Source organism: Acomys russatus, chromosome 2 (genome assembly GCF_903995435.1).
Source record: "Acomys russatus chromosome 2, mAcoRus1.1, whole genome shotgun sequence".
Classification (NCBI taxonomy): domain Eukaryota; kingdom Metazoa; phylum Chordata; class Mammalia; order Rodentia; family Muridae; genus Acomys; species Acomys russatus.
Window position 1 is genome coordinate 50,121,407 of NC_067138.1, and position 14,561 is coordinate 50,135,967.

The 14,561-nt window shown below is 37.2% G+C and overlaps 1 pseudogene; it reads left to right on the forward strand.

The window, feature by feature from the left end:
• Positions 1-10,100: 10,100 nt before the first annotated feature.
• On the forward strand, positions 10,101-12,064 carry LOC127198226 (ATP-dependent RNA helicase DDX18-like; annotated as a pseudogene).
• Positions 12,065-14,561: the final 2,497 nt, after the last annotated feature.

A 14,561-nucleotide genomic window follows, 5' to 3' on the forward strand; every position in this document is an offset into this window, starting at 1 on the left:
GCCAGAAGGCTGAAAAGGATGCTCCAGAGTTACAGAGTGGTGGGTGACTGTTCAGGCAGTAAACTGTCTCAATCATGCTTTTTTCATTTGGGATGCTGCTAACCTGCACTTCTGGTTCACTCAGATATTTAAGTTTCCTCCTCAAATCTCTGAATGGGTTGAAGACCAGATAGTATAGTCTTTGAATTAAGCTTAGTAGGTTATGGGTTAAGATGCTTTAAGATCAAGATAGAGTTTTTACAATAATAGAGATGAGATATGATAGATATTGATTGCATTCAGAAATTTAGACCCAACAAGATAGGAAAGGTATTTACTTCAAGTTTGCCAAATACAAATAGTCAAATCCCAATGAATATAACATTTATATAATTCCTGATTGTCTCATGGTTCTTCCTGCTGAATGTAGTTTATTTTATTCATGTGGAATAAAATAAATGCATAAGATAAAAAAGAAACATAATTTAAAAGATTGAAAAAAGAGAGAGAGAAAGAAATTATGGGTAGGAGCATCTCTATGACAAGCTGCAGACCTAAGTCAGGGTGGACTCCTTGGAGAATATGAGAGGGACTCTGGCAGAGCTTGTACCAAGGGTCATAGTAGGTGAAGATGACATTCTCTAACTAGACAAGACTCCTAGTAGAAGGAGAGGAACACCAATCCACTTACCAAAACTAGACCGAAAATGTACCTTGTCTACAAGATTGTGCAGGGATAAAGATAGAGGAGATAGCAGAGATTAGGAGAATGTCCAGTCAATGCCTGACCAAACCCAAGTCCCACCCTATGGGAGAAGACCAACCCCAGACACCATTAATGATATTCATTAATAGGGTCTTACCTTCAAGTTCTGGAAGACAAACATAAGTAATGGCAATAGCCAAATTGTTTTGGAAATATCTTTTATTCTTGGAACCTCTCGATTGATAATTTGGAGGTACGTTTTCTATGTCTTTGTTTGTCCATTTCGGTGTTCATTTAGTAGACATTTTTCTTCTATAAAGCTTTTTAGTGAAATAGATCTAAAAATGGTTAGGAGACACAGGTCAATGAGACAGTGATACATCAAAGAGGTCAGAACTATGTTTCTTACATTGCTCTAATATTTTATATACGGCAGCATATAAAGCAACAACTTGAAACAAGCAACTTTTAAACATAAGCAAGTAGAAATATTGCCATAAATGAATTATCCACAAAACTAAGATTTTAAAGTATATGCAAGCTAAAGAGTTTCACATTGTAATGTATGTTTTGCATACATTGCTGTCTTCTGTTTATCTTCTGAATTTTGTTTGTCTGATAGGTTGTGCTGGTTAGTTTTTGTCAATTTGATATGAGCAATTTGAAAAGATGGAGCATCAATAGAGAAAATTAGTTTTTTATGTTAAAATTTTTTATTTACTATAATTTATTCACATTGTATCCTGATTATTATCTTCTCCCTCATGTCTTTGTTTTCCCACCCTCCCTCCCTCTTCTGCCCTTGTCCTCTCCCCCAGCATATGACCGTAGCCTATTAGGTCTCATCTTGTTAGTTTGCTTCCCCTTTCCCTTAGTGTCAGCCATGCCTCCCCACCAAGGAGAAGTAATCAAAATGGGGGTACCAGAATTCATATCAAAGGCAGTCCCTTCCCACCCCCCAAGAGTGACATGAAGAATGAGCTGTCCTTTGGCTACATCTTAACAGAAGCTCTAGTTTCTCTGTATGTATTATCCTTGGTTGGTGCATCAGTTTGTACAGGCTGCCCTGTGTCCACATCTGCCCACCTAGATGTTCTCCCTGTAGATGTCCTGAACCTTCCTGGTCCTTCCATCCCCCCTGCTCTTCCATACATTGCTCAGCATTCCACCCAGAATCCAGCCATGGGTCCCAGACTATGTCTTGATTCGCCACTGGCTGGAGTCTCTCAAAGGACCTAATGTCCACTGATATGTGAGTATATACAACATGTGTCTTTTGGGTCAGGGTTACCTCACTAAGGATGATATTTTCTAGTTCCATCCATTGCCTGAGTATTTCAAAATTTCCTTGTTTTTAATAGTTGAATAGTATTCTATTGTGTAAATGTACCAGTTTCCTTATCCACTCTTTGGTTGAGGGACATCTAGGCTCAGCCATTAAAGGCTAGACTCACATCCCAAAATTAAAATGAGCTCTAATGGATAACCAATTATATTTTTTATTTAAATAATTTATTCATTTGGATGTAATCATATTACATCCTGATTGCTATCCCCTCATTTGTATTTTCCCATTCCCTCATCCCTCCCACTTTCACCCTTTCCCCTTCCCTAGACCTGTAAAAAAAGGGGGGATTCCTCCCCCACCATATGATTACAGCCTATCAGGTCTCATCTGGATAGCCTGCTTCCCCTTCCCCTGAGTGCCACAAGGCCTTTCCACCAAGGGAAAGTGGTCAAATAGGTTGCACCAGAGCCCAAAGAGAAGAATGGGTTGTCTTTTTTTGAGTCATTGGCCAGTGAGGTCGGATAGATGACCAAACATGTCAGACTACTGCCCATGTTTTTGGTAACTTCCAGAACATTACATTAAGATCCTTCTTAGAGAGATACCACAGAGTTGATCATGAAACATGGAGAAATACATCTAGGATTGACTTTAAACTTCATACTTACTGCTTGGCTTTCATAGTGCTGAAGGGTGCAGTGCATTCAGCCAGAGAATAAAAGGAATCATCAGACTTACTCAATTATGAACCCTGTAAGGTAAGGTAATGAATAGGCCAGCAAGACACACCTACTTGTGCAAACTCAGCAGCAATATTACAAGTGCTACTGATGTGATTGGATTTCAATTCCAAGTCACACAGTGAAACCTATAGCTGTTACTGTTGCTGGGATAAAGAACCTGTGGTTCTTGTGACAGTTCAGAGTTCCTAGGGAAGAACGTACCCTAAATTGACATAGGACTAAACTAGATTCCAATACCTATTTTTAAAACTCAGATTCATGCATAGATCAACAAGATTCATTTTGTAGTTGGTGGCAATTAATACAAAGATCCACAGCTTTCAAGGTACAGAGAATGAGAAACCACAATGTTCAGCACCAAATGGAACATCTATATCACATTACTCCTTTTAAGACTCAGAGATATTGTAAAAATGTGAGCAGAATGATTGGAAAAGCCATGTGTGGTGTAGGCTAAACAGAACCAGTGGTTCCTAGAATACGTTTTCTCAGAATCAGGGAAAGGCAATTCAACATATGAACTCACAGTAATTGAAACAATATGTACAAGGCCTCTTCCAGGTTAGGGCAAACAAAATTCTAGCATGAATAAATAAGGTAGGCATGAACCCCTAACTAATAAGGACATAATGATGATTGATAGGTAAGAGAGAGAGAGAGAGAGAGAGAGAGAGAGAGAGAGAGAGAGAGAGAGAGAGAGAGAGAGTCAGTTTCTTTAAGGGTGTGACTTCTGGTGAGTTGATCACTCTCTGGTAAAATAGACACACCCAAGTGTATGTAGGCAGCACACACTAAACAATACATGATAATTTTTGTGTGTTTGTCCGAGAGGACATACTTCTAGATTCTTAAGAAATGGAGGAGTGGGAGGAGAAGTTAAATACAATGATAATGCATTAAACAAAATTCTCAAATAAATAATAAAAATTGCAAAGGAATAACAAAGACAAAAACCAGAAAAATGTTAAGTGTTAAATGTATCAAAGTGCTATGAACTTACTCTTCAGGGAAATGCAAATTAAAATCACTCTAAGATTCTATCTTACACCCATCAGAATGACTAATATCAAAAACTCAAGTGACAGCACAATTTGGCTAGGATGTGGAGAAAGGGGAATACTCCTTCATTGCTGGTGGGAGTGCAAACTTGTACAATCACATTGGAAATCAATCTGGCACTTTTTCATAAAATTGAGAATAGTGATACCTCAAGACCCAGCAATACCACTCCTGGGAATATACCCGAATGATGCTCCACCATACAACAAGGACATTTGCTCAACTATGTTTGTAGAAGCCTTATTTGTAATATGCAGAATCTGGGGAAAATACATGTCCTTCAATAGAAGAATGGATAAAGAAGATGTGGTACATTTACCCAGCTATTAAAAACAAGGAAATCTTGAAATTCGAAGGCAAATGGATGGAACTAGAAATGATCATCCTGAGTGAGGTAACCCAGACCCAGAAAGACATACATTGGTATATACTCACTTATAAGTTATTAGCCCAACATAGATGTCCTCTGAGTATCTTCATTCAACAAGTGATCAGGACAGATGCTGGGAATTGCTGCTGAAGTCCAGGTGAGCGTGAAATGGAAGAATGGGGAGATAGGATGGCCCAGAAGGTCCAGAACCCCACAAGAAGATCATCAAGGCTGGCAGATCTGGACCAAGCATCCTGCACAAAATGATGCACCACATAAGGACAATGCATCCAGTAAACCTAGACCCTCTGTACAGATCTAGCCAATGGATAACTCATTCTCCACAGTTGTGGTGAGATCACTGACTGCCTCTGACATGAACTCTGGTGGCCTCAATTTGATCACGTCCCCTTTATTGGGAGGCCTAGATGGCAATTCCATACAGCAGAAGAGAAAGCACATGAGACATGATAGGCTGTGGTCATATGGTGGAGGGAGATTCTTTCTGACAGAGATCTAAGGGAGGCATGGAGGAACAGGAGATACAAGTGAGGTGATTACAATCTAGATGTTATGTGAATAAATTTTAATAATAATTGTATTTTAAAAATAAGAAAATAAAAAACAAAACAGTACAGAAACAAAAAGAACTTACTCAAATACTCAATAAATTAAGTACAATAATACCATTCTAATATTGTCTTAAATTATAAATTTAGAACAATTTCTTTTTATGTATTTATACATCATTTTGGATTCTCTGTAGTTAGGAAAAATCATACTTGTAAAGTCAACTCTGTTTCCTGATCAATTTACTCTGATTCTGAGACTGAATTGTAGGATTAGAGTGCTGTCAGGGTCCATAGTGGCTGCTAACAATGGAATTTTCACAGGGAATACAACACTCTTAATGCCAAGACTCAGACTTTCTGTTGCCTAATATAAATGGCGTAGATGGCTAATACTTAACTCACATCCATGATGCTGTTATTATAGCTCTGGCTCATAAAATTTAAGAATCTCTGCCTCTTTGAGAATTTATTTTTAGCCTTTAACAAAACAAGCTTCCCATCTGCGCATAGCACACCTTCACACATACTTGTCTTGTTTTAAGGCCCATGGTACAATGAGTTTGAGGTTTGGGTTTTTTTTTTTTTTTTTTTTTTTTATCTTGGTAAATTCCTCTTGCCTTTATATCTGAAGTCGCACTGCATGCATTATTGATAACAGCACTGGAGCTTCTGATGAAGCCTGTGTGCTAGTTATTTGCTGTCTGAGTCATGAAAAAAAGGTTTTGATGGAAACTTCACTATGCCTTTTCCTAAACATGCCATGTGTTTGATTACTTCTGCCACCTTCTTAATGTTACTTGTCACTTTATTTTCTTTCTCATTGAAATCAGTAGGTATCATTTAATGCAGAGGGTAGACCCATCTGTAGTGTAAATTATGCATGTTTTTATTTTAGCTCACTTGCTTTCAAATCCAAATTCTTTTTTTCTAAACAGCAAAAAGTTAATTTCACATTTATGCATCTTTCCATGTGCTTTGTGCTTAGTGGAATAAGGTTTGGAAAGCTGTACTCACATTTTCACTTGTCATTTTTAATTAAAAAAGTAAAAAAGCTGAAGTGCTTTTTACATGTTTCCAAAGTAATTCTGAACTATTATCATGACCTTGGGCCAAATGTACAATTGAACTGCTTAAAGTAGCCAATATTAAATTTTCTTATATTCAAAAATAAAATAATACTTTAATGAATATAAGTTTCTCTAATTTCATTTGGCTTTACTTAAATGATGTACTTTATGTTCATGAAACTCGCTTCACCAATATCTGTGAAGTTTAGCATAAAAAGTATACCTCCCTTCAACTCTTCACAGAATGTGACTTCAGAATCTGTCAGCCACTCAGTTGAAAGGTCTGATGCTTCTGCTTAAAATTTCTAATTCCCGTAACTGTGAAATTCCAACCGGATGACTGTTAAAGGATTTGAAATTTTGAAGTGTCAACTGCTGCTCTGCAGCAAAACACCTGCTATACCCATCTCCAGTGGATTCCACAGTTCTTTCCCTTTTAACCCACCACCACAACTCCCTGCTTTGTCACAAGCTCTAAAGCGCAAACTCTGTGGGAACCCATAAGATGCAGAGATAGTAACTACAGATTTTCACCTCTGCTTCCATTCCTGTAAATCCAACCCCCAAGGATCATCTCTAGATCTGCAATGGAAATCCTGTCCCAGCCTGCCATCCACTCTAACCTGATTTTTGTTTTGTTTTTGTTTTTATTTAAAAAAAAATTCCAAAGTTTGAGTATACCAATAGACTTGGGAGGCAGTTACTGAGTTGAAAGCCTGGTAACTCAGTGAGGCAGAGAAAACATGTTGACCTTCCTAGTCAGTGGAAGGGAAAGGAAGCCTCCTTCTTCAAGAAACTGAATCTCTCTTCCTTCTACCTCCTCTGTGTCTCTTTATCTGTACCTCTGAGTTCCATTTAGTCTTTATGGTTTTTCCAATGTTCACTCTCTATTAACTGGTTGCTTTCTCTGCCTCTTGGCCTATGGTTAATTTTATTTAATTTAAGCAGAAAGCTCTTGAGTTAGAGGTGTGTCATAGGGCTGAGTCACACCAAAACTGGAAACAGGTTTTTCTAGTAAACAACACATTCTAAGGGGTCAGAGTATGATCTAACATCCTGCAACACTACCCCTCCTGCCAGTGAATCCTACAGCTATTCCTTCCTAACTTCCTCTCTTCCACTCATTGCTTTATTAAAATCCCTAATTTTATTAGGAACTCCTTGCAAACCTATAGGTGACTTTAACAAGGAAAGAAATGGGATCCTGGTGGTACACTCTCCATTCCTATTTTGTGAAGCACTGTCCCCCAGCCAATTCTCATTTCTCAGTGTCAGCTTCCAATACCCAGAAATACATTGTTCCTGGAACCCTCAATAACCAGACCAATCAGGACCACAGAAGATTTTTTGTACAAGGAAACAGACAGCAACCACACTCTCCTAAGAAACAAAGAAAAAGAGAAACAATGAAACAAACAAAACACCTCCCCAATAAGGACAAGAATAGGTATCAGCAATCAAAATTACAATCTAATCAGTCCTAGATGCAAAGACAGCAGCTTCAAAATGTCTAACAACAAGGATAATACCTCTTCTTTAGATCCCAGAAAATCTGAATGCAGACCTTGAAATCTTCAGCATAGCTAATGGCCAAAAAATAAAAAATAAAACTTAACACAACTTTTATTAATATGATAGATGTTCTTAAATCAGAAATAAATAAATAAGTCTCTTCAAACCTATAACCCAAACGGTGGAAAGAGAGGAATAAAAGTGTTCAATACCTGAAATTTGACATAGAATCTATTGAGAAACCTCAAACTGAGGGAAATCTGAAAGAGAAAATTATAGGACCACAATCAGGAGCCTCAGCAGCAAGCCTCAATAACAGAATACAAGAGATCTCATGCACTGAAGACAGAAGAAATGATATCTTAGTCAAAGAAAATTGTTAAATCTAAAAATAAAATAAGAAATAAAAATAGAAAATAAAAAATCATGCCACAAAACATCAAAAAAATCTGGGACAATGAATAAGCCACATGCAAGCACTATAAATCATGTGTTGTACCAGTGTGACCTTCAGCAACTCAGTGTCAGCAGATTATGCCATCACCTACTGTTGCCACGTGCAATATATTTCCACTGTTGCTATGAGTTGCACATTTTGTATGCCACATAGGCACCATTTAAAAGGTCCATTACGACCCTTTCTTTTCCACTCTCAGTGTCTGTCTTCCTTTTATTCCTGCATCTATCTCTCATTTCCCTATTCCAAGATGGCCTTTTGTATCACCCTCCCCTAATAAATCTCTTATATGAGATTTGTTGCATGGTGTGATCTCTTTGTGGCATACCTTGCCCTTGCCCACCAAGGTACTTCTGCAGCTTAATCCTAAAACTAAGAATAATGGAAATATAGGGAGGAAAAGAAACCCAGGAAATAGGCATGGAAAATATTGTCAACAAAATCGTAGATGTTGATCTCTTCCTCCTGGCAGGGTATCCTGAGGAATAGGATACAGGTGGTACAGACGACATGTGATAAGCTGAGGTCAGATTTAGTGTAGGAGGGCTCTCCTTTCTGAAGACTAGGGGAGGGAGGGTGGGAGGGATCAGGAGGCAATGAGGGAGACAGGTACAATTTAGTTGTAGAGAATTCAAACTGCAGAACAGGCAGGTAAGCTATATTGCTAACCTCAGTATAAAGAAATTGCTCTGAGACTGGATGAGATATAAATGTCTATGAATAGACAATGTTTCTTGGTGGTCACAGAACTTCTGGGACTTATTATTAGATGCCATTCTTTGTCGGCATGAATGAATATTTATAGATGTTTTTCTTCTCCTACAAAAAGAAGAGAACCACCCTTAATTGTTCTGTGTATCCTGCACACATTACACATTTATAATTTTAGGACTGTATAATGCTGGTGAAAAATTATATGTTTTCATAACAAAAGAACCAGACACTGATGCTGGATCAGACCTAACAGAATTCATCCATCTCAGTATGCCGGATGCTGACATTCTGCAACCTTAATGTCCAATCTCAAGTGGTTCAGTTACTGCTCATCATCTGAAAAGGATAGCTCCCAGGACGGCTTTAAAGAAAGCTTCAATTTCAATTGGTCCAGTACTTCAGACTGTCCCACACAGGATAGCAATTAACCCTGGAATTTCTCAACACTTAGAAATTGGACCACAAACCCTATTCCTAGTTTGATTCACCATTTCTCCCAATTTTATTTAGACCCTTACAAAGATTTTATTTGCCCCAAATCAGCTGAGAGAAACCTTAAGAGAATTACACTACATTTCCTCTAACAGGGTTTCTGTAGGTTTTTGGTTGCTCTCTTGGGCCATAGATGTTTATTTTCATTGGTAATTGGTAGTAAGTTATTACTGCCTTATTCTGGGAGAAAATAAGGTTGGATTCAGGGATGTTTCTCTTTTCCTTTATCTTTCTTTTGTAGGTATGGAGACAGGGGTTGAAAAGAAAGAAAGGAGACTATAGAAATATACAGAGATGATAGGACAAAAACGTAGATTAGTGAATCTACTCCTCAGCTTAAAGCCTTGTTATTAACAAATAAGGTTATTTTAAATTCATTGATATAGAATTTTGCATATTGATGCAAAACAAATTTAATTTTGATACACCAATTAAATTTGATATACCAAAAGAATTCAAATTTAATGTATACATATATATATTCTAATATGAGGTATTATACCCATTATCTCAAGTAGAATACAAGTCTTACTTCCAATACTTTGAAAATGCTATTGCAGGCTGCTTAGGATAAAAGTTCATTGTTAGTTGATCAAATCATGGGAAAGTCACTGGTATGCTTTAATCACAAGATTATACAACCTGGGTTTAACAGATAGTTATGACTCTACAGATAGATAAAGTAAAATAGTTAATTAAGGTTTTCAAAAACCTCAGATATCTACAGAATATGGCATTTAAAGATGTTTTTATTATTTTAAATATTCTTTGACAATAAGACAAGTTAACTCCTGGTAACACCCAGCCTATCTCAAAGAGGATGATGAGCATCAAAGAACTTCCTTGAAGACATGGCTTCAAATGTGGCAAACAAGCCACTAGGCAAAATGTCCTCATTTCTAAGACAGACAGAATTCTGTCTCAAAAAGGATAATAAGCTTGAATGCAGGCAGAGGTGACGGCCAAACTCTGCCAAGGTAGGGTAGGCAAGTCCTCAATAGTTCCTGCCTCACAGATATGTCCGTCAGATACACTGGGCCAGAAGGCTGAAGAAGATGCTCCAACTATACTAACAGAACACTGTTTGCACAAACACAAATACAAACAACTAATAAATGAAATCTCATGAAAACTGAGAAGCATGGTAAAAGACATCATTACTTCGACAGAGGCAAGTAGCAGCCTACAGACTAGGAAAAGATTTTTATCATCTACACATCAGGCAGAGAGCTAATGTATAAAATGTATAAGAAACTAAAGAACCTACCTGGCACAGGGGCATGTCATTACCCAGGGCTATAAAAAAAAAAAAAAAAAAAAAAAAAACAGTCCTACTTTGCCTCACTCTCTTCCTCTCTCTCTCTCTCTCTCTCTCTCTCTCTCTCTCTCTCTCTCTCTCTCTCTCTCTCTCTCTCTCTCTCTCTCTCTCTCTCTCTCTCTCTCTCTCTCTCCCTCTCTCTCTCTCTCTCTCTCCCCTTCTCTCTTTCTGGGGTACCCTTCCCCCCTTTTCTTCTCTCCCAATCCTCATTTAACAAACTCTATAATATAAAACCAGAAGTAAAGAAACTAAATATAAAGAAAACAAATAACTCCATTTAAAAAATGTGGTACATTTTCCACTGTCTCTTCAAATATGTCTCCATTTTGTGTTTTGACTGATCCCACATTTATAGCTTTACAGCTTAAAATGATCACCCCCACCCCAAAACTACCACATTTTCTAAAGGAGAAGCATCAGTAATGAGAATGTATCAATTCCAAACCACAAAAAGAAAAAGAAGAAGAAGAAGAAGAGGCAAATGATGCTGGGCATTAAACTATAAAAGCAAAAGTTGAGAAAAGGACTTAAGCTAATGTGGACATAGGAGAGTATGGAGAAGTCAAATGACAGTGAGGTGCCTAGTCTGCCCCTAGGACACACACATCCTTTTAAGGACATTTCATTTGCTTTAGTGTCTAATTCTGTCAATAAAAACACTCCAAAGACAACAGAAGAAATGGACTTCAAACACATGACTAAGATTAATATTAAAGTATCAGGCAGAGATTTTCTGGCAGCCAAGAAAACAGCTGTGGGAAAGACCCTTCCTTTTCTTATCAATGTGATCAAGTTCGTGACAAGTTGAAGTTCATGCCCAGGAATGGAGCAGGAGCCTTGATTATCTCTCCTACCAGAGAACTGGCTATGAAGACCTCTTAAGGAAATGGTAATTCACCACATTCATATTTATGGGTTGATTATAGGTAGCAATCACAGGGCTGATGAAAGTCAGAATCTCATCAGTTTAATCAAGATCATCGTGGCTACCTGAGGCCAGCTTCAAGACAACATGCAAAATACTCCAGGATTTATGTATAAGAACATAATTGTCTGGTTATTGACAAGGCTGATTCTGTCTTGGATGTTGGACTGACAAAGAATTAAAGCAAATCATTAAACTTTTGGCATCACACAGGCAAACTATGCTCTATTCTGCCACACAAACTTGAACATTTGAAGATTTTTCAAGAATTTCTCTGGAAAAAAAGAACAATTGTGTGTAAATGTTCATGATGGTAAAGAGGTTTCCATGGTGGGTTGTATTGGCTTGCACAGCCATATATTGTTTGTCCCTCCTAGAAGCTCTTCTTTCTGCTCTTTGCATTCCTTAAGATGAACTGGAAGAAGATATTGATGGTCTTCTTTTCATCATGCATATCTACGAAATACCATTATAATCTACAGAATTACTTTGACTTACCTGTCTTGGCCATCCATGAAAGATAAAAGCAAAATAAGCCCTTCTGCCACGCAGATTTAGAATTATTGGTAGGCATAGATGTGGTGGTCAGAGGCCTGGACATCTCCAAAGTGGACTAGATTGTTCAGTGTGATCCTCTGGATAACAACAATGAATCCACACATCCTGTGGTAGAACAGCCAGGGATCTGAATGAAAGAGGGCATGCCCTGTTCATGCTAAGCACTGAAGAGTTAGGTTTCCTTTACTTGAAGCAATTGAAGTTATCCTTCAATCACTTTTTCTGGTCTAAAGTTTCTGATATTGAGTCTCAGCTGGAAAAGCTGATAGAAAAGAACTACTTTCACCATACATACATGTCCTGACTACATACAAGCATAGGACTCCCACTTTCTTTTTTTTAATATCATCCAAGTCTAGCTTGGTGAACTAATGAGTTTATTGGGTGGCACTCAGAGGAAGGACAGCAGGTTACCAAGAAGAGACTTGATACCCTATGAGCATATACAGGGGGAGGAAATCCCCCTCAGGAACAGTCATTGGGGAGGGGAATAAGGGGAAAATGGGGGAGAGGGAAGAATGGGAGGATACAAGGGATGGGATAACCATTGAGATGTAACAAGAATAAATTAATAAAAATTTTCTTAAAATTCAGAAAAAAAAGAACATGGGTAAGGGGTTACTTATAGGGGCAGGGATTTCACAAAGATATACATGTCCATTGTACACATATACATAAACATGTACATACATGCTCCCATAACATTATTTCATAATTATTTTATTGCTAACTACTTTATAGTGCTATATTGAATGTTTCCCACAAACCATTATATCTTACCTTATGAGAGCTTGATTTTATGACCATAACATGTGTGTGTGTGTGTGTCTGTCTGTCTGTCTGTCTGTCTATCTGTTTGTCTGTCTGTCATCAGCACTCCCACTATCTAGCAGATCTTTAATCTGAACAACTTAAATTTGCCTCAGGTTGATCCGTCTTTGTATTTTAAGTTCCTACTTTCCTTGATCTGAACATGAACATCCTTAATTGATTGCTTAAAAATAGAGTACATGATGGTGGATTTGGTTCCCAGAAAAGAAATAAAGTGAAGAAGACTAAGATTTTTAAACCCATCATCAAGAAGACATCATACACAACCAATTCTCTCGTCATCAGTCTGGACTGACTTTGCACTAATTTCCCTCCCTCTTTTAGAAATAAAACTTTTATAAACCTTAAGATCTTTCTGCCTTTACTATGATGAAAATACTTTAAGTACTCTCATAAAACAAATGATGTCATTAAAAAAAAAATAGGGTACAGATATAAACAGAGAATTCCCCAAAGACGAAACTCAGATGGCTGGAGAAACACTTAGAGAAATGTTACACATCCTTAGCCACCAGGTGAATGCAAATTAAAACTGTTTTGAGAGTTCATCTTATACCTGTCAGAATGGCTAAAATCAACAAAACAAGGGACAGGCCATGCTTTCAATGAACTGGACTAAGAGGAACACTCTTCCATTGTTGTTGAGACTACAAACTTGCATAGCCACTATGGAAATCAACATTATGGCTTCTCAGGAAGATGGGGAACAACCTATCTCAAGGTCAATACTATACAATGTATATGCAAAGGATGCTTCATCCTGCCACAAGGATACTTGCTCAACCATGTTAATTGTTGCTCTATTCATAATAGGAAGACATTGCAAACAACCTACATGTACTTCAATGGAGAGTGCATAAAGAAAATGCAGTACATTTATATTACCACATATTACTCAGCCATTAAAATCAATTACACAACAATATTTACATGCAAATGTGTAGATCCAAAATACATCATTCTGAGGAGTATCTCAAATCCCAAGTACAAATCTCGTATGCATTTACTTATATGTGGATATTAGCTATTAAGTCATTTATAGCTAGCTACATCCCTTAGGATCACAGATGGTATGTATAGAGAAAAGTAATTGATGTAATAGAACTTATTTGGGAAGGAATATGGAATAGAAAATCATGGATTGTATAGGGGACTGATTCAGGAAGATAAAGGGGGTGGCTGTGGGAAAAAAATGGTTGAGGGTGAGAATACCAAGAGAGACAGCTAAAATTAAGAGGTCCTTGAGGGGTAGTATGGTAAATCCATGAAGCAGAAACTTCCTAGCATACACATATGTGAAGGCAATCTAAATGAGATCCCCAAATAACAGGAAAGATAGTTTTAACTTGTCTTTTGCCCTTAAATGAAGCTTCCAGTGCAAAGATTGAGTTATACCTACTTGAGTTGCTTTCCAATGGAGCCCTACTAAAATGCTCAAAGAATCTAGGGAAAGAAGGAAGTGAAGGGAAACTGTGGTAAGAATTTGAAGTAAATAATAACTTTCTTCCCTAGTTATATTTCTTTCTCATGAAGGTTGCAACTAACTAGTCATTGCCTTAGCTTTTTGTTTTAAACTTACTTTAGTAAAATGATGTAGAGAAAACAAATATGTAAAAAAGTTTCAAAAACTAAAATGTAAAGGTGCCAGTTCGGAAATCAACATTGAAATTTACAATTCTAAAAGTTATATATAATAATTTTATTAAAATTATTCATATTTCATTTAATTATTTTTGTTTTTAAAATACATGAAATATTCATTGTTATTAAATTGTGACAAGTATCTCATAAAAAGCACTTTCCTTTTTATATATTCCATTAATATCTAGATAAATACATGTTTGAAAATATACTATCAGCATTTGTCACAGGCAGGCATAAGAGGCTATTGCATCTGCACCATTAACAGCCTATGGAGTTCTTCACATTTTAGCCACTTTGACTAGATCCAATATGGAATTCCTAGCTGT